Source organism: Oryctolagus cuniculus, chromosome 2 (assembly GCF_051225735.1).
Source record: "Oryctolagus cuniculus isolate XC-2025 breed Fujian yellow rabbit chromosome 2, ASM5122573v1, whole genome shotgun sequence".
In the NCBI taxonomy this organism is placed as follows: domain Eukaryota; kingdom Metazoa; phylum Chordata; class Mammalia; order Lagomorpha; family Leporidae; genus Oryctolagus; species Oryctolagus cuniculus.
The window spans coordinates 189,562,825-189,584,699 of NC_142868.1; the positions used below are offsets into that span (position 1 = coordinate 189,562,825).

Sequence of the window (21,875 nt, forward strand, 5' to 3'; positions counted from 1 at the left end):
TCACTATAATGCTTGGAGACTTCTTTCTTCCTTTCATGGAATCCCCACCATGCACAGGCAACCACCTGATTGGTCTGATCATATAGGCACCAGATTCAATGCTCCTCAAGGTAATATCCCTAACTTATACCCCACCCCCATGTCTCCTCAGTAGTGTTTGGCACTTTTCCAGGCTCATGGATCCTCAAGAAACTTTGAGCAATCAAATGCCATTGAGCCTGGTAATACCTACGCTTGGCCAAACTCTCAGGTTTTCCTTTTAGCCCTCCTTCTGTTTATAAAACATTTACTGAGCTCATGCACGAACCCATCACTCTGCAGAGAACTGGGAACAGAAATATGGACCATATTTTCTGTTCTCACACTGTAGTAGCTTTTAATACTACTATAACAACTCAGTGGGTAAAGAAAACAAATTTGTTATCTTAAAGTTCTACAACTCAGAAGTCTGTCATGGGACTCAGTAGGCTAGAATCAAGATTTTGGGCAAGATTACAATCCTTTCTAGAAGGTTTTGTGCCATTGCCAGCTTCTAAAATTTGTCTCACTCCACGATCAAAGCCAGCAGAGGCAGACGGAGTCTTTCCCATGCTGCCATCTCTCTGAGTGTTGAACAGGTACTCCATGTTAGGCAATTTAGAAGATTAATTTTGGCCCACCTGGATAATTTGTACTCTCTCCCCCTTCTCAAGGCTTTAATAATCACCCTGCAAAAAGTCTCTTTTCCCAACGAAGAGAACACTCCCAGGTTCCACAGATTAGGGCATGGCCATCTTGGGAGGACATTATACTGGAGTCTTGACGACCATCTGTACTCCCTCTTTGTCACGGTAGCAAGTCAAGCAGTTATCAGTGAGGGCACCCTGTGCTCAGCTGATTCTGTTTGATGGCTATCAGGGGAGGTACTGAGACCTGGATGTGGGCTTGCCATTTTGGAAACAGAAAAAAAAAATTAAAAAGAACTCAAATAAAAGTCATATAAGAGTCAGGCTTTAAGCTGGCTCAACTTCTAATGAAAGAATTTATTCGATTGTTCCTGGGTTGGTTGGCTTTCACCTCATTGTGCTTTATTTTGCCTCCCTTGAAATAAATGGATATTTTATAGCTTTTCTGCAGCACCATTCTCTCCTGTCACCATAATTCTTCCCACGGTATCCTAAAATCTTTTGTTGGATAGTTTGAATGTTCTATAGGAATATGCTTGGAACCAAAAAGCCCTAAGCTAAAGCAAGAGACAAATTCTTAAAGAACAGTGCCCAGGGTATCCCACAAATTGAGGCCATGGTGGGAGGTCCTGCTGGGTCCAGGGACTATAGTGTTTCTGCAGCAAAGGGACATGGTTCGGGCCTATACCCCACCTGTCACCATTGCTATGTGGAACAGGGCATCCTCCTCACCTCTTGCTCCCAGGAATATTAGGGCTCTTGTCTTGACCCATTTATGTGAATACTTAAGACTGGGTAATTTATAAAGAACAAAAAATTATTTCTCACAATTCTGGAGTCTTGGAAGCCCAAGATCAAGGTGCTGGCAGGTCTATTGTCCGGTGAGCCCTGCTCCCTTCTTCCAAGATGGCACCTTGTTGCTGCGTGTTCTGAGGGAGGAGGATCGAAGAGAGGAAACCAATGAACCATCTGGCAATGCCTGAAGACCCTTTTATAAGGCCCTAAACCCACCCATGTGTGTTGAGTGCAAATGACCTTTTAAAGGCCTCACCTGATAACACCTGAACTTTAAAAGGACACATTCACATCATAGCAGTTCCCACTTGTGGCTGTAGCTCTGACTTCTCTGACAAGTGTCAGTTTCCTCAGGAAAGAAGGGGGGCCACTTTTTGTGGGCAAAAAAGAAAATCAATGACCCCTAAGTTCTTCTCAATTCCGTACCCCTAAAAGGCACCTAGTTCTTAGAAACCTTCCCAATCTGATTGCTTCTCTGTTTCCTTACATTGTACGTGAACTTGCACCTCTTATTTCCATACAAAATAGCTGAGGTTTCTTTATTGCACTCTTGCCTTGAGTTGTCTCTGCTGCTCTCCTCCCCCCCACTTCACTCCACCTCAAATTCTATTCTGCTTGTTCTTAGGTACTCATTAAATCTCAATATCTTTTTAATGAAAATGTAATGTAATAGTGGGTTCTGTAGCTTTTAGAATTGAGGATTCCAGAATCTGAAAACACCTTCAATATTGTCCTTTCAATGTTCTAATGGAAAAGCCTCGAGATATCTTATCCAATAATACCCAAATTCAAAGACTTATGATTTTTAAGTACATTAAGATTAGAGTATCCACAGCTATGATACCCAGGTTTCTCATGTTACAAAAATTTGGTTATATTAAGTTCTGTACATCCGGTAAACTTACCAAATATTAGTCTCCTAGGCATAAGACTTCCTGCACATGTTTACACCCATTCTGATTCAAGCAGTGGAGAGGGACTTACAAGAGGCTAATGTCAGCTCAATTTCATAAACCCCTCTCTCTTATTCAATCAGAGAGCTATTTTGGTGCAGCAGAGTCTGTACTCATCGTTTGGGTCTCTCCTCGGCCACATCCCAGCTGTGTGATCTAGGGCTAATCATTTATTTAGTCTCTCTGAGTCACAGCTTCCTCTCCTGAAAGATGTGATTAGAGACCCTCCTACAGCTGCTAACTACAATGGCTAAAGTAGATCAATTACAAAAAGAGCAATGAAATCACATAGCGAGCTCACACCCAGTAACAACTGTTATCAATATTGATGATTTTGCTTCTATAATGTTATAGAAACTAATGAAGCAGCTCCAGCACTTGGTACTCAAAATGCTGGAAAGAGATAGACCAGGGCCACTTAAGAAGGACTTGTATGTCTTTGTTTCTCAAAAACCCACAAGAATTCAGGCAAGGCAAACTCTGGCGGAAACATTGTGATAAGGAGCAGGGCTTTCTGCCTTCGCTTCCAAAACTGGAGGAGCAACTGGGTGGATGTGAGAGCTGGAGAAGATGGCAAAAAAAAAAAAAAAAAAAAAAAAAAAGAGAGAGAGAGAGAGACATAGCAGGGAGGCTGGTGCAGTCAGAGAGCAGAAGTTCAAAGGGGCCCAATGGGCAGGAAGAGAAACTTTCAGCAAGGGCTTTGCCAACAGTGTCAGCTTGGGCGTGAGTCCATCTTCACTTGGGGGACAGTAAGCCATCCCAGGGCTGAGGGATCCCAAATATTTTCCAATTAATGTTCCTGAGGATGCAGGGAGGTGGAGGGGAGGAGAGGTGTGCAGGGCAGCATCTGAAGACATAGAGCTGCAGTGCCAGGGGCAGAGCTGTCAGTGTTCTAACAAAGACTCCACTTCTGAAGGAAGAATCGTCTCTCCTGGTGAGGGTTTGCTGATTCCAGTCTCAGGCTGAGCCAGAAACACTAGTATTAACTCTGTGCAGGATTACACAATTTAAAAAGAAAGAAAAAGATGTTCCTGAATTCTCTGCCTGAGTTTTAGCTGTGACTTTAGAAAAGGCACAAGGGGCTGGCACTGTGGTTCAGTAGGTTAATCCTCTGCCTGCAGTGCCCACATCCCTTGTGGGTGCTGGTTCTAGTCCTGGCTGCTCTTCTTCTGATCAAGCTCTCTACTATGGCCTGGGAAAGCAGTAGAGGATGGCTCAAGACCTTGGGCCCCTGCACCTGTGTGGGGGACCCAGAGGGAGCTCCTGGCTTGAGATAGGCCCAGCTCTTGCCGTTGTGGCCATTTAGGGAGTGAGCCAACAGATGGAAGACCTTTCTCTCTGTCTCTCCCTCTCACTATCTGTAATCTAACTCTCAAATAAATAGATAAAATCTTTAAAAAAAAAAGTAATTTTATTTTAAAAAAGGCACAGCCTGTTCCAATTTAGAAAGTCATTTCTTCTAGTCTTTCCAATTGTTGCTTATGACAAAATGAATTAAAAGATAATGCACACTTCCTGTGAACCTTTTGAAGCCCTTTCATACATGTGCATAGAATTCATGTTCCTTTGTATGTCTGTACCATCAGCTGTAATATCTTCTTTTTCGTTTCTTAATTTGAGTCTTCTCTTTTTCCCCTAGTCCAGCTATAAAGTTTTATAAATTCTATTTGTCTTCCCAAAATAACTGTTTCCTTGATTTTTAAAATATTTTTATTCGTCTCTGTTTGCTTATCTCAGCCATGATCTTATTGCTTTCTTTATACTAACTTGTGTTTAGTTTGTTCTTCCTTTTGTAGTTCCTTGAGATGCAATGTTAACTTGTTTGAGACCTACTTTTTTAATGTAGGCATTTATTGCTATAATCTTCCCAATTAGAACTGCTTTTGCTATATCCCACAAGTCTTTCTTAAAATTTTTTAAATTAATTAATTTAGTGATTTATTTTATTTATTTGAAAGGCAGAGAAATAGAGAGGGTGACAGACAGAGATCTCTCATCCTCTGGGTTACTGCCCCAATGCCTGTAACTGCCACAGGTGGGCCATGCAGAAATGAGGAGTCAGAAATTCAGTTTGGATCTCCCATGTGAGTGGCAAGGACCCAACTATCTGATCCATCATTAGCAGGAAGCTGGACTCAGAAGCAGAGACGGGACTTGAACTCAGGCACTCTGCACATGTGGCATGTGGGTGTCTCAAGCAGCATCTTGGGAATCTTTCCAAACGCCTGCCCCTCCCATGAGTCCAGGGGTATCATGTTTTAATTTTCATATGTATCAAGACATTTTTTTAATTTCTGTTTTAATTTCTTCATTGAACTTTTTTTTTGTTCAGAAGTAGGTTGTGTCATTTTCATGTAATTACACAGCCTCCAAAGTTTTTCTTGTTCTTCTAGTCTTATTCTATTGTGATCAGAAATGACACTTTTTGTTATTTCAATGATTCTGAATTCTTTAAAACTTATTTTGTGGTTTAACTTGAGACTCATGAAGACCTCTAACAAGTAAACAAGAATGTGATTTCTTAACAGAAAAGCCTTTTGGGCAAGCACACCTGCCAAACTTTAGGTGGATGACATTAGAGAATATACAAATCCCCTAAACTGCAGCTTTCTTGGCTATGAAATGGGAGGATGGCCACATTGCAAGTCATTGTGAGCATCCAAAGAAGACAGTGGTCAATGTCTTGTTCAGAAGGAATGGCCTCTCAGATGCTTTCCAAGTTTATGTGTCTGAGCAAACAAGAGGGTTAGGCTAAGGAATGAGTGAGCTCAGGGGTCTCTTCTGCAGTTGCTCTTTCATGATGTTCTCCCCTGCTTCCTTCTTTTATCTCCCTTAGCATGGTCCTGAACTCATTTCTTCATTTGACACTCCTACCACTATGAGCTCTGTATCCCCCGGGCATAGGTAGGCAGGGCCTCGTACTCATTCTTTCGTTCCTTCATTCATCCATTCAACAAGTGTACATTCCAAGACTATTGGTAGGAAGCAGAGCTGTTCCAAAGATGGAGCAAAGGGCCCAGTATCAAGAATCCAAACCAGAGAGGGTGAAAACCTGGATCAGGAAAAGTTCCCATACCACTGAGAATCCACAAGCCTTGAAAGGGGCTTCCATTCTGCTCAGAAGACTTCCTCAAGAATGTAATTAACTTGCCAAATAACCTTAAGTGAGCCATTCCCCTCTTTCTGAGTTCATGGAGTTTGAGTAGAAAGTTGGACTTTCTATCTATGGTAGTCCCAGGAGGCCAGGAATGCCCACTGTACAGCTTCTCCTGAGGCCATGCTCTATCTTCTCTCTCTCTCTCTCTTTTTTTTTTTTTTTTTTTTTTTTTTTTTTTTTTGACAGGCAGAGTTAGACAGTGAGAAAGAGAGACAGAGAGAAAGGTCTTCTTTCCGTTGGTTCACCCCCTCAAATGGCCACTACGGCTGGCGCACTGCGCCAATCCAAAGTCAGGAGCCAGGTGCTTCCTCCTGGTCTCCCATGCGGGTGCAGGGCCCAAGGACTCGGGCCATCCTCCATGCCCTCCCAGGCCACAGCAGAGAGCTGGACTGGAAGAGGAGCAACTGGGACAGAATCCAGCGCCCCAACCAGGACTAGAACCTGGGGTACCGGTGCCGCAGGCGGAGGATTAGCCTAGTGAGCCGCGGCGCTGGCCCTCTATCCTCTCTTGTTCCAGCCTGGCCTCTGTTTAAGGACCAAGCTCTAATTTATCTTCCCACAAATTTATTCACTTTAGAGGCCAGGCTAGCATGCCACGTCAGCCTCTCTGTTATCATGATACCAGAAACATCTTTCCATCTGTGCTATACTCAGTGCCACATCCATGCTCTGGGCATCTTCTTTCTCCTGGGCCACAGCACAGCCTCCTAATTGGGTTCTCTGTCTCCAGGCTCATTGCTTCTAATCCACATTCTATATAGCCTTCAGAGGACTATTTCTGAAACAGAAATTTAATTATATAGATTTCCTGCTTAAAATGATCATATGAATAACCAATTCCTTTGGCTTAAATGAACTAATGGCATTTTGCAGAGTTGAGCTTATCTCTTTCTGTACTCAGTTCCCCAAGTCTGCATTTCTGTTCCTGTTAGTCCCAGAAGGCCATCTTACTGATGCTGGGGTCTCCAGAATGGTTGCGATGCTCCCTTCTTCTCCCACTTCCCTCCCAACACACTTTCTCTCTCGTCTAATACCAAAAGCCAGCAATGGAGCCTTCTCTGTAAAGCTGCAAAATTGGTCTCCTGGCCTCAGCAGCCTTTAATGCTAATGAACTCCAAATATGCCGTGATGATGACTTCCATTAGATACACATGAAACCATGAGAGAAAAGAGCACTGAGATGGAGTGGCCATCACAGATAAACCAGCTCAGTGCTAGTACAGGATGGAAACCGTAACAGTGTGCGTGCTCAGAAATCATCACATTCAAGCCTTGCTCACTTGGACAAAGCCACAAGAGATGTTAGGGAACCTAACACCTTAAAGGTCACACAGCCACTCCTTGGCTCATAGTCCTAAAGCTCAAGTAGACAATACACTGATCTCTTTAGCTCCCTCTCCTATATGCTTTCCAAATGCCATGTGGTACTGAAAGGCTGGAGGAAGAGCTCCTTATCCCTAAGCAATGAGACCACTGAGTGTCCCTTGTGGCCAGGCACCAGATCGGCACTTACCTGATTTTCACAACAACTCTACTAAACATGCATTCATGACAGTGCTTCTCACAGGCAAGGAAATAGGAGCACAGCTAGCTGGGAAGGAGCTGGGACACTGTCTGCCTGCACCCTCTGAGCTCACGCCTTCAGACAGTGCCCCCTTGGGGAGCCCCCACTACTGGGACACTGTCTGCCTGCACCCTCTGAGCTCACGTCTTCAGACAGTGCCCCCTTGGGAAGCCCCCACTACTGGGACACTGTCTGCCTGCACCCTCTGAGCTCACGCCTTCAGACAGTGCCCCCTCGGGAAGCCCCCACTACTGGGACACTGTCTGCCTGCACCCTCTGAGCTCACGCCTTCAGACAGTGCCCCCTCGGGAAGCCCCCACTACTGGGACACTGTCTGCCTGCACCCTCTGAGCTCACGCCTTCAGACAGTGCCCCCTTGGAAAGCCCCCACTGGGGGACTGCTCAGGCTCCTCCTCACCATCCCCTCCTACCTTGGCTTTCAAAGTCAGGAGAGTCTCAAGCCAAAGGTGGCCTTCACCAGCCATGAGCCCAAGGCCTCTCTGGCACTCCATTTAAGGAACATCCCTATCTACCCTGAGGGTGTTTAAGAACACAAAGTGAGATAACATTTGCAAAGGCCTGGCCACTGGGCATTTAGCAGATGGAAACCATCACTCAGGAGATTACTACAAAGGAGCCGGTGCTGTGGCTTAGTGGATACAGCATGTTCCAGCTGCTCCACTTCCAATCCAGCTCTCTGCTGTGGCCTGGGAAAGCAGTTGAGGATGGCTCAAGTCCTTGGGCCCCTGCACCCATGTGGGAGACCTGAAGAAAGTTCCTGGCTACTGGCTTTAGATTGGCCTAGCTCCTGGCTTAGGATCAGTCCAGCTCTGGCGGTTGTGGCATCTGGGGAGTGAACCAGCAGATGGAAGACCTCTCTCCCTCTCTCCACCTCTGCCTCTCTCTAACTCTGCCTTTCAAATAAATAAATCAATCTTTAAAAAGAGAGAGAGATTGTGAAGTACCCAAACCCTGCCAAACTGATGTTAGTGCCTCCAGGGATTAGCATTAAATAACAATTTGTAGAATGAAATAGAACTTTCTAGAGACCAGGCTTGGACTGGATGCTCAAACTAGCCCTAGGCACCCAGACCAAAATGAGTTCCACATGGCCTGGCTAGACCCCAGGACGTGCCTTACTGCAAGGGAGGGAGGCTCCCCTGTGCTCCTTCAGGAATCCACTCTCATTCGCCAGATGGTAGCAAGTAAACAATCTTCCCATGCTGATACTCGAGAACAGGCAGCACAGGCACTGGGCTTATCTTTTGCAAACAGCCTTCCCTTTACAAGTGTCTGATCTGTGTCCTTCTGACATAGAGAGCTCTGTGTTGGCCCCAACTATGTCTCCCCAGCTTCCTGGTGAACTTATGCTGACAGGCCTGGCCTGGGTTGCCGAAGAACTGCTAAGCATGTAACTCCTGACCTGCTAGGGAATGAACTCCCTGCCAGTCAGACAATGCTTGGCTAGACAGTCATCAGTCAGTTGTACTTGACACATAATCACAAGTTAATGAACCCATCATTTTGCTCATTAATTAATCACATAGCATGGTTATGTGATTTTATATATACATATATATAAAATTCTAGACTCTTATTGTATGCTTGAATGAAATTTCCTTTAAAGAATAAATCTGTAAGATGGAAAATCCAAATATTTCTGAATAACCACTTCCTTTTTGCAAAGAAAAGGAAGTCAGACCCTGCCCTATCTGCCACAATGAATTCTCACAAAGTCTATCCTGAATCTCAAGTACCTCATGGCACACATGATAAATGACTGCCACCCTAAAAAGACTTATCTTGAAACTTATTATGCACAAGATTCCATCTTTAACGCAGTCTCATATTACACCTTGGAAGAGCAGTGAGCAGTCTCTGAGACTGCACTTAACCTCTGTGAGATGCCAATCCTTGGGAGTGTCTGCCCAACAGAAAGAAAAACATTTGCCTCATTTTCAAGGAAATCATTTCCAATAAACCTCACTAGTGCCAATTTTGCCATTTTGTTCAAACTCAGGCTCAACAAAGTGTCAAAGCATGATGAAGACCAAACAGTCTAGCCAGGCTTTCTTGAAGCCAAGCTCCAAAGGCCCAGCCCTGAGCTGCAGAGAAAAATGGCAGCTGCTGATCCTCATGCAGGCAAGAGGCGATGTCACGTATGTCACAATAAGCTGGACGACATGTCTCCAGGAAGCCCAAAACAAGCACAACTCCAGCCAAACAAGGCCCAATGAAACACAGCTAACTGGATGTATTCATCACCAATGTGAGAGAGGGTCTGAGGAAAGATGACCACATCAAGTTACACTCACATGAACCCAAGGCTGTGAACCCAAATTACCTTTTATTAGGGGGTCACTTAATGCCTTTCATGAATCCCAATTGTCTTAGTTTAACAAATGGTATCATAAATTATGCAATCAACAGCAATTGCACTTATTTGCAATTAGAATTTGTTAGGGCTCTGCCTATGAATAATTAAAATTGGGATAACCTTGATGGAGCAAATGTACTTTGGAGGGATATATTGAATATTTAGGAAGTCTCCATTTGTGATCTCCATTTTGGGTTGAAATGATTAGCCAGTGAATTTCTCCAAGTAGCATCTAACCCAGCAAGTCTATGATACCTTAATCTAGAAATAAGAACCAAAGCACAAATAATTCTATGAATTTTGATGACTGGATGGACCATAAACAGAATTATATTCTCTATTTGCTGAATGAAACCTTCATACGTGATTCTGGGCCAGTTTGGAAGAAATGCTTTAGGATCATGCTTCCCCTTCTGTAAAAAGTATAGTGACCTGTGACTCTTGGGTTCGATTTTGGATTTTAAATTTTTATGACACTCTCAGGATTTTTTTTTGACAGGCAGAGTGGACAGTGTGAGAGAGACAGAGAGAAAGTCTTCCTTTGCCATTGGTTCACCCTCCAATGGCCACCGCGCCAGCGCGCCGGCCCACTGCGCTGATCCGATAGCAGGAGCCAGGTACTTATCCTGGTCTCCCATGGGGTGCAGGGCCCAAGGACGTGGGCCATCCTCCACTGCACTCCCTGGCCACAGCAAAGAGCTGGCCTGGAAGAGGGGCAACCGGGACAGAATCCGACGCCCTGACCGGGACTAGAACCCGGTATGCTGGCGCTGCAAGGCGGAGGATTAGCCCAGTGAGCCGCGGCGCGGGCGACACTCTCAGGATTTTTAATGGCAACCCATGAGTCCCTAAGGTATCAATGGTTGGAATGATATTTAAATATAATTATTCCTGGTCAGCTCATATTTTATTTATGCATTCATAAACATAATTCTGAAAAAATATTCAGTACCTTCACCAGAGACCAAAAAGATCTATGGAGAAAAAAAAAAGGTTAAGAGTCTTAGATACAATGACACCTACATATATATATGCCCAAACACATAAAACTAATCTTGGTTCAAACAAAAAAATTATGGGAGACAAAAATAAATCCTCAAATAGTAGTGCTGCAAAGGACTTAATTTTCAATTCCAGCCTCCCAATTTTCTGATTTCTCCACACCCTACATGTCAGGCTAAGATGCCCATTTGCCAACACTTCACTCATCTGCCAACCCTAGATGAGTACATTGCTATCCCAACCCTCCCAGGGAAACTGAACCTGTAGACAATGAGTGACTTACTCAAAGTCATAAGACTAGAACCAGTCTCCCGACTCCAAGTCCTTGCTCTATCATTTTACCATGTTAGTTCTCAGCCTTGTACATATCAGAAGCATGGAAATAAACAATATTAACAAAATCCGGTCATTTGAAACAAAATGGAGGAATCTGGAAAACATCATGCTGAGTGAATTAAGCCAGTCCCAAAGGGACAAATATCATATGTTCTCCCTGATTGGCGACAACTAACCAACCACAAAAAAGGAAACCTGTTGAAGTGAAAGGGACACAATGAGAAACAATGACTTGATCAGCCCTTATCCTGACTGTTGATGAAAAACTTAATACTTTATCCCTTTTAGTATTTTTTTGTTCTAGTTAATACTAATGATTGAACTCTGTAATTAACACACATTTATTCATAGGTGTTGAAATTTAACTGAGAAGTGATCCTTGTTAAATATAAGAGTGGGAATAAGAGAGGGAGGAGATGTACAATTTGGGACATGCTCATTTGGACTTGCCCCAAATGGTGGAGTTAGAATCGTGCCAGGGGATTCCAATACAGTCCCATCAAGATTGCATGTACCAATGCCATCTCACTAGCCCAAGTGATCAATTTCAGTTCACAATTGATCACACTGATAGGTCTAAGAGTCAAAGGGATCACACAAACAAGACTAGTGTCTGCGAATACTAACTGATAGAATGAAAAAGGGAGAGAACAATCCAACACGGGAAGTGGGATATACAGCAGACTCATAGAATGGCAGGCAGATGTCCTAAACAGCACTCTGGCCTCAGAATCAGCCCTTAAGGCATTCAGATCTGGCTGAAGAGCCCATGGGAGTATTTTAGGCATGGAAAGCCAAGACATTCTGGCAAAATAAAAAGAGGACCTAAATGAAAGATCTCTGCAAGTGAGATCCCAGTAGAAAGAATGGGCCATCAAAGGAGGAGGTACCTGTGGGGAGCAACTCGGACTAGACTAAGTTACTGGAATTAAGACTTATTCTATGCATCTGCTCTCCCACAATATGGCGCTGGGAGAGGAGTAAACAGCTTCTACACAGCTGCCTCTCGCCAACTTGACAAGCTGCAGGAGCTGCTCCTGATTGGAAGAGAGCAGCATGCTCAGCGTGTGGGTAGCAGAGTTGGGATTGGTGGAAGAGGACCATAAAGGAGGAGAGAGACAACATGCACCAGGAACATCTAAGGGGAACACCTGAGGAACATCTGAGCAGCCCCCAAGAGAGCCAGCCAGCGGTGTGCCGCTCCCCCGCGGAAGTGGGGAAAGTGGCAGGGGGAACCGCCTTTTGGAATTAAGACTTATTCTATGCATCTGCTCTCCCACAATATGGCGCTGGGAGAGGAGTAAACAGCTTCTACACAGCTGCCTCTCGCCAACTTGACAAGCTGCAGGAGCTGCTCCTGATTGGAAGAGAGCAGCGTGCTCAGCATGTGGGTAGCAGAGTTGGGATTGGTGGAAGAGGACCATAAAGGAGGAGAGAGACAACATGCACCAGGAACATCTAAGGGGAACACCTGAGGAACATCTGAGCAGCCCCCAAGAGAGCCAGCCAGCGGTGTGCCGCTCCCCCGCGGAAGTGGGGAAAGTGGCAGGGGGAACCGCCTTTCCACGGAGGTGGAAGGACGGTAGCCAACCCGGGGAAGAACCAGCAGCAAACCCGGGAAGGGCCGAGCAGACAAAAGAACAATGCAGGGTCCTGTGTCGTTCCTCCGCGAAGAGGGGGAGCGACAGTACCTTTCTCTGAAGGGAGGAGAGAACTTCCACTTTGACTATGACCTTGTCTAAATAAGATTGAAATCAGCGAACTCAAGAGGCTTTCATAGCCTTGGCAACTCATGACTAGAGGCTAGGGAGATTTCTGATGCCATAAACAAGAGTGTCAATTTGTTAAGTCAACAACAGGAGTCACTGTGTACTTATGCCTCATGTGGGATCTCTATCCTTAATGTGTTGTCTAATGTGAATTAATGCTATAACTAGTACTGAAACAGTATTTTACACTTTATGTTCTGTGTGGGTGCAAACTGATGAAATCTTTACTTAATATATACTAAATTGATATTCTGTATATAAAGATAATTGAAAATGAATCTTGATGTGAATGCAATGGGAGAGGGAGTGGGATGTGGGAGCGGTGTGGGTGGGAGGGAAGTTACGGGGCAGGGGGGAGCCATTGCAATCCATAAACTGTACTTTGGAAAATTATATTTACTAAATAAAAGTTTAAAAAAATCCAGAATTGTGGTTTATAAAAATACAAGAAGTAAACTCAACTACATATCCTATATTGAAGGAGACAGTGAATTCTCTTCTTCAATCGAAAATATTGGTGTGTCAAAATGACTCATTTTTCAGGCATCAGATAGAAAGCCCAAAGCTACCTTCAGAACTCCATTTGCAGCAAAAACACATGATCTGAGAGCCCGACACCACCAAAACAAAAGGTAATATAATAGCTGAGTCACAATCTTCTATAGATTCAAAAGAAATGCTTTGATTCTCTGCATTTCTGTTTTGTGTTTACAAAATAAATTTTGAGTCAGAACTTTTAACTTATGAGAAAATAGATTTCAAACCTCAGTTTCTTGCTGCATTTGCAGCCTGTGATCTACAGTTCTGGCTCCTGAGAACTGAAGTGATCTCATTATGCACAGAACTTTCCCAACTCACAGCACAGAAGGAGAGTGCAATCCAACAACTTGGTGGCTGCCTATTGCTAAACAGAAAGTAGGTGCCAAGCACTGAGATCAGCATCCTGAAAGCATAGTAAATAAGACACAAACTCGTAGGCCAGGAGGGAGGTAAATACACAAAAAATATAATTGCAATGCAAGACAAAATGTGCCAAGCTATAATGCAGGAACACCCAAAGAAAGCAAATAGATGCATTTTTATTGGAGAAATATATGATAAATTAAAGGAGGAAATGGATTTGGGATCTGGGAATTGTCCCTACATTATGTCCCCTTCTTGCCATCTCCACCATTAGGAAAGGCAGAGGAATGGAAGATTAAAAGGATGTATTAGGAAAGGACAAGGCATGTCCCAGGAAAGCAGGAAGGTTTAAATTGAAAGAAGGAGTAACCAGCAGGCCTAAAGAGATGGACCAGGGAGAATCACAAAGGATCTTGTACTGTACAAAAAAGAGTTCAAACTCTACCTCATTACTGACAGGAAACCAACTGACATATTAATTAGAAGATTCATGAAATACGATTTTTAGAACAATCACTCTTGGAGCTAGAGACTAGGGTAGGGAGACAAGAGACTGAAGAATTGAAAGCTAGAGGCCAATTACAAATATTATAAAACATGGTAAAGGACTGACATTTAGCAGTAGCATGGAGACTGTCAGAATTCTTATATCAAGTCCTTAATTGTCTCCTGTAACTTTAATGAAGGCTTTTTTTTTTTTTTTGAGAAATTTCCTTCAATCAGCACAAATAAAGCCAATGTACTGTTGGGTTATACCTGAAACTCAGTGGATAGGCCTTGAATATGGAAGAATAGTGCAATTCATGAAGCAGAGAATTAATCTTCTGGGAAACTCAGCTCTTCAAATGTTTATAGAATAGTATAGCTCTTTTGCCTGGAAGATGGATTGTATCCTGTAATATACTTGATATAGCTTAATCCTCAGTGAAGCCAATTCTGGATTATTTTGTGGAACTACCTTACCTTTGTTAGCTATTCTTTGCCTACTTTTTGAAAATAAAAGAGAGACAGGAAATGGGAGGAGGATGCAAAATAAAAAGAAGGAGGAGAATCAAATAAAAAATAGAAGAGAGTGATAACCATAGCCACAGTCATAGCCATAGCAAGAGCGAGAGAACAAGCAAAAAAGATTGGACCAGTGGGTGTTGGTATAAGAAAAGAAGACAACAGAAGAGAGAGGCAGATGGTGAGGTTTTATGTAGTGGGGTGGAACGACCATCTGAACAAGTCAAAGTTGTCCACTGCTCAATCATCCAAAACCTTCCCAGCTACCTACCTGCCTAAAGAAGGAAGCAGTGATAAGGTGAATATGTTTCCCTTGTTACTTGCCCTACTTAAGAGATGTTCAAGTTCAGCAGAGTATGGGTCAGTAACAATGTGGAAAAATGGTACAATATCTTTACTGCACTATACACAGTCCTTTCCCCTGTCTTAATGCAGCAAACAATATAATGAGATATTTACATTCCAGGTATATTAATAATCTCTGGGAATAAGAATAAAAGAATGAGTGAACAAAATGTTTCACCTATCATACCTAGTATTTGTTCGTCTTTGGTTCCATTACCATATCATCAGAAATGGAATCAATCTATGAAGAATCAGAAAAAGAACCAATGAATAAGTAGATAAATCTCTACCTGAGCAGCCTTAGATAAGTAAATCAATGCTTCAGGTCCCCATTTCCTTACCTGTGAAATAGAGATAAGAAAACTTCCCAGTTGAACTCAAAAGGTTATTGGAAAGACAAAATGAAATAATTATACATTAAAGTACTTTGTCATCTCCAAGTCACAAGCATAGGATACTATTATAATAAGGGAAACACCTTTAAGTTAACATGACCACTGAATGTCTTTTAAATTAGAGGTCTGATGTTCACCTTGCATTCTTTAGAAGTGTCAGTTGGATAAATTAGTGATGTAAACAAGATGAGGGAGGGAGACCAGCCATTTAAGCCACATAATTGTTCTTAACCACAATTGGCGTGCTAATTATGGATCTGATTTGGCTATTCACCAAAGCAAGGTCCTCAAGGACAATGCTATTCTGCTTGTTCTGGGTAGCTTCTTTGAAAGAAATGAAACAGATTTTCTTTTAAAAATAGACTGTAATTCAGGTTTCTTTTTATTTTTGGTTGCATTGTTCACTGAAGATCCTTCATCCCCCACCTCCACAACGGTAGACTAGCGAGGTTTGCCAGGTAGGACGTTAGAAATGAAGACAGATGACCAGCAACTCATTGACTCCAGAAAGAAATATTCTGGGCACAGGGAGCTCAAGCAGGGAATTTAGGACATGGAGTCTTTGAGCAAGAATTTCACTTGGGAGTTCAACAAGATGGCAGGTGTCAGATGGTAAGATCCCTTCTAAAGGAGACAAGAAGGAAATAATAACTCAGCCTCTGAGAGCATGAGGTTCTAACTGTCAAGAATGAGGACTTATGCCTTCCACCAAAGCCATCTGCCAGCCACCATGACCCTGACACCCAGCTATGGATCCCAGCTGAAATGGCAGCCAGCAGCAGAGACCAGGGAAGTACTGCCAGTCTTCCTCCTGTGCCCCTTGCTAGAAGACATGGTGCACCAGCCAACTACCTGTGAGTGCTATTTTACATACTGTGAAGAACTTTGTTATATTAGCTTACTTGAATCTGATCACACACCTGTAAGGCAGCTATTATTTGCCCATTTTGTGGAGTAGGAAACATAAAGCTCAGAAAAGTTCAACAATTTTCCATAATCCCCCATAGCTATTAGTAGAACCACATATTGTTTTCCACCTGAGCCTACCTCCATCAACTATGCCCTTCCCTGAGTTATTAGCTCCCCTTTGACTATTTCCTCCATCCCGTAAACCTATAAATAGATTAAATTGTCCTCTATTTTTTAACCTTTCTAAGCATTACTAAGTTAGTAGTTGGTAGACATTTCATAAGGCATTCTATATTGTTCTATATTTATTCACATTCCACTTTTCTATGAAGATTGAAGATATCTTGCACCAACAACAAAACAAATGCTCAATAACATTAACATGGAAGGAACAAATTACGACTGAAGGAAATATGCTAATCATACATTGCTATGAGTACATGAAGCACACTCCCATTTTTTTAAAGATTTATTTATTTATTTATTTGAAAGAGTTAACACAGAGAGAGAAGGAGAGAGAGAGAGAGAGAGAGAGAGAGAGAGAGAGAGAGAGATGTCCTCCATCTGATGGTTCACTCAGTTATAATTGGCCACAACAGCTGGAGCTGCACCAATCAGAAGCCAGGAGCCAGGAGTTTCCTCCAGGTCTGCCAGGCGGGTGCAGGGGCCCAAGCACTTGGGCCATCTTCTACTGCTTTCCCAGGTCATAGCAGAGAGCTGGATTGGAAGCGGAGCAGCCAGGACACGAACTGGTACCCATATGGCATGCTGGCACTGAAGGCAGTGGCTTTACCCGCTACACTACAGTGCCAGCCCCACACTCTCATTTTATACATATATACATGTATTCCAGCGTAAGTACATACTTGTTTCAATACGTAGTGTGTGTGTGTACTTGGTGTGCTGGTACTATCTCTATACATGTTGATGCTGAGCTTCCTGGGAGTCAAGGCAAAGATAAAGCAATATAAATTCCACAGCTTTCCTCATAAGAATAGAGAAAGTTGATTAGCAATTTGATGGAAACAAAATATTTCCCAGTAGCAAGTTCCACAGGGTATTTCCCATGTTGTGTGAGTGAGAGAGAGAAGAGAGAGAGAGAGAGAGAGAGAGTCTCCCCAGGGTCCCCTGTCAGAGAATAAGGAGTTCTTGATATTTTGGCTATAGGATTCCTTCATAAAGATCCCAGGAAGGGTGTGCCTTTGAAGAAACACTGCCTTGCAACTGAATATTGACTTCTCATCTCCCATTCCTTACAGCGAGACAGAATCTTTCATCACCTCCTGATCTCATTATTCCTCTAAAAATATAGTTGAACAAGTACTCAAAATGGCAATACTCTGATGGAAATCAATTTAATTAAATCTAAATGTTTGAAAGAAAAATCAGCAATCAAGAGATTTCAATTTAAAACTCCCAACGTTTGGCATTAAAAAAAATTTATAGATATTGTGCTAATTAGAAAATGCATTTATTTACAGAAAATGAGTGATTACATGTCATTTAGAACTTTGCTAAGGATTCACTTATTGCAGTTTTCTACAAATAGCCCAAAGATTACCTTTTAACATTAACATGATACATCTATGCAGAAATCATTGAAAGGTAGGAAATTTGAGAACTGCTGGATTTAATTCAGATCTAGTGCAAAAGGCAGCTCTTGGTTGGCTTTACAAAAACCATAAGCTTCTATTAGCGATAACAGATATACACACAGGCATGTGGGCTGCTTTTAAAACCTCTCAAAACAACCAAATAGCTTTTAGAAATACATAGTATTGAGGAGGGGGTAGGGTGCTGATGCAAAAACAATTATTTTTAAAAGAATACATCATAGTGGCATGTTTGTAGCATTTTTATTTACTCGAATGCATTAATTTTCTCACAAAGGCAGAAAATCTCATTGGAGAAAGTCTATTATCATCCTTGATGTCAAGCACATAAACAGAATCCAAGCTGGTACTTGTAAATCTTCCCTTCCCTGATGCAGACATTGGAACTTTGGTTATAACTGAGAGATCACCCAATTATTTCCAAGGAGAATTTGCAGAGACACTGTGTGCCTCAGTTTTCTCACACAGGAAGACTAGTTCCAGGAGAGACGGGATAGCATAACGGCAAGAACAAGGAAACTAAAGTAGACTTGGGGTATACTGGGGCTGAGCGCTATTGACAGATGAAACTATAATTTCCTATTGTTCAAAACATTAGCAATACAATATGACAGGATTATTTTAAGGATTGAGTGAAATGATGTATATGAACTGTCTTCCTAACACAAAGTAGATGATTAATCATAAATTTGAGCTCTTTTCCCTTTCCATCTACAGAAATAATTTAGGGATCAAATACTCATTCAATGAATGTTTAGCAAATGATTGCTCTCTGCCACATACTGTTTCAGGATTTGAAGATATAGCAGTAAATATGACTGAGTCCCTGTAGGAGTATCATAAAAATATTAGTTGTATAATTAAGAGGATTTCTAGAGAAACAACACTGCATGACTCTACCTGTCCCAAGAGCTGATTAAGGAAAGAATCCAGAGGAGCTTCAAAATGGAACTGAGAAATGGTCTAAAGGAAATGAAAAAGTTGTTTTGTTTAATCAAATGGCGCTTACTATCTGTAACATATCCTTTACTTTCCTTTCAATACAGTAACTGGTAACATTTTGAGGCATGCTGGAGAAAAAAATCAGAAAAAAATTTTTTAAGATTTATTTATTATTTATTTGAAAGCAGAGCTACAGAGCAAGAGAGAGACAGAGAGAAAAAGGTCTTTCATCTGCTGGTTCATTCCCCAAATGGCTGCATTGACAGGGGCTAGGCCAGGCTGAAGCCAGGAGCCTGGAGTTTCTTCCAGGTCTCCCACATGGGTGCAGGGGCCCAAGGACCCGGGCCTTCCTCTGCTGATTTCCCAGGCCCATTAGCAGGGAGCTGGATAGGAAGCAGAGCAGCCAGGACAAAAACAAGCATCGACAGAGGATGCTGGCTCTGCGGGCCATGGCCTAACTCACTGCACCACAGTGCCAGCCCCAGGAAGCTTTTTGAACAACATATAAATCTGCTCTGTTCAGGATGTTGAAAGTCAGAAGAAAGTGCCATTCTTGCCCAGCAACTAAAATTAGCTGGAAAATCTACCATATATATATACATATAATAAATTGTACATAAATATCATATATATGACACAATCACTAAGAAATACAGTATCAGAAACAAAGAATTCAAAAAAGGCTTTTAAAATAAAATGGACACAGCAAAGGAAAAGGAAGATAGGTACATATTAAGCAATCAAAATGAGACTCAAAGATAAGAATTTTTAAAAACAAAATAAAATATCATTTTAAATCTATAGGAAGATATGAAAATTTCTAATACACATGCAATTAAAATTGCCAAAGAAAAATAAAGAGAATAAAGCAGCAGAAATACTTAAAAACAAAATGGCTAAAACTTTTTGAAAATTGATGAAGGACATTAATCACAGATTCAAATATTTAACCTCCAGCAGGAAACATACAAACAAAACTCTACTTAGAGATGCAAACATGAAAATACGTGAAATCAAAGATAAAGAGAAAAATCCAAAATGAAGCCAAAGCAGTGAAGAACAATGATGTGAAGAACAGCTATCTTCATCAGAAACAGTGGAAAGCAAAACCAATGGAGTAATAATTTCTGTCATAACAAAATTCTAAAACCAATGAAAATATCCTTCAAAATGAACACAAAATGGATGTTTTACATATATAAAGTCTAGAAGAATAAATCTCAAAAAAAAAAACCTTTCCTCAGACTGATGGAAAAAGTTAAACAGAAGAAACTCCAAACCTGTAAGAAAACATAAAAATCACAAAAAAGAATACATATCAATTAAAAAAAGGCCATTTTTCTTACCATGTTGAAATGCTTAAATGGCTAACAGTTTAAAATACAAACAACAATATGTTGTGGCATGACATATGCAGAATATACAAGATACAAAAACAAAAGCAAAAGAGTGAATGGAAATATTTATAATTGTAAGGTTCTGTAATAGTCATTTTGAAGTAAAATTTTACCTGCAGGTTAACTGTGACAAGTTGAAGAATCTATGTTGTAATATCTAAAGTGACAATTGAAATAAATCAAAAAGACATGGACCAAAAAAATCAATACAGACTTGTGTTTCTGGCCAAAATAGAGTAATGAGATAGGATTTCCCTTCCCATTTGAAGCAATTTTTAAAAACCTGGACAAAGTATATAGAACAGCTATCAGACAATGAACAACAGGCAGTGCAAGAGAGGGAACACTAAGTCACAGGAAACAATTAAGCTCAGTTGAAAAGATCTGCGATGCTGGAGCTCACAAGGCAGCCCTCCATGGAGTGCTCCAGGAGTCCTGCAGAGATGAAGGCCGGTAACCAAGGACATGCGAGGAAACTGCAGCAGGCAGAGGAAGGATGATCTAAAAAGGGCAGAGGGAAGAATGCACAGAGCTTACACAGGGCAAGAGCTTGCTTCCCCGTCAGCCAGCGTATAAAGCCTGTTTCCAAAGCACTGGGTAAAATGCCCAGATGCACGATTTAGTAGTGGCTCTAGGCTCCGATTCTGAAAGCAAGACTTGAAGATTCAAATTGTTGCCAAATAAATCTCAAATTGTTGCCAGAATAAATCTCACGGAATTTTTTTTTAATTAATGAATAGCCAGTACTCAACAAGGTCAAATTCACAATGTTTGACATCCAAATAAAAATTGCCAGACATTCAAGGAAGTGAGAAACTACAACCACAACGGTGGGGGAAGTCAGTCAATTAAAAAAAAAAAAACTTAATATAACATATATAATAGAATCAGAGACAAAAAGAGCTTCAAATGAGCTAAGGATTTGAATAAACATTTCTCCACAGAAGACAAATGACCAATAAGCCCATGAAAAGATGCTCAACATCATTAGTCATTAGGGGAAATGCACATCAAAACCAAAATAACTGCTTCATACTCACTACTTCATAAAATTAGAGAATGGAAGTAGCAAATAGCAAGCCTAGGTAAGCCTCATGTATCAAAGGTAGGACAGTAAAATAATGCAGTCACTTTGGAACACCGCATTTGCAGGGCTTTTAAATTTCCCAGAAAGGTAAAGGGATCATGTTGGGGGCTGGATTGAAAAATACTAAGGCGTTTGTGTTCGGTTTGGGAAGCAATGAGTAAATCCCTGAAATGCTTGAAACAGCACTATGAGATTACTGTGAAAATGTATAGAGATCAGATCAAAGAAGAGAAATTGTAGTGGGAAGATCTGATGGCGTTGTTTCACAATAGCCCACCTGAGAACCCAAAAAATCCAGAAATGGGGTACCATCAGTAGAAATAAACCGATGCATTGGAATAAATAAAATTTAGGTCACAAACTTGATCATGGATCAATGCAGAGACTGAGAAACTTCTCGCAGGGCCAGACTCAGTTGGCTGTGCAAATGTAAAATGTCATAGGAGAAGGATCAGGTTGGGATGGAAGGATATCGACTGGGAAAGTTGGTCTTCCGTTTACTCACGATTGCACAGACACCTTTGTCCTTTATCTCAGGACTCCAAATTCAGCCTGCAGCATTTCGTACACACAAACACACACACACCCCAAAAACAACAAGTGTCAGCTCTGAGTTACAAAAGGTCTCAGTCTTATTTTGGATTCCTCCTCTCAGTCCACC

The 21,875-nt window shown here is 41.8% G+C and overlaps 1 long non-coding RNA gene across 9 annotated transcripts in view; it reads right to left on the reverse strand.

Annotated features, from left to right (window-relative positions):
• The window catches only part of LOC127489191 (uncharacterized), a 314,551-nt gene that overhangs the window by 169,905 nt on the left and 122,771 nt on the right, over nucleotides 1–21,875 (reverse strand). For 3 of the 9 annotated variants that reach the window (XR_016230562.1, XR_016230558.1, XR_016230559.1), the window contains exon 1: nucleotides 1,494–1,699. This is a non-coding gene — a long non-coding RNA (uncharacterized LOC127489191). Of the gene's footprint in view, nucleotides 1–1,493; nucleotides 1,700–2,365; nucleotides 2,566–21,875 lie in introns of those variants that run through there. The other 6 variants (XR_016230565.1, XR_016230566.1, XR_016230564.1 and 3 more) reach the window with 4 other exon arrangements.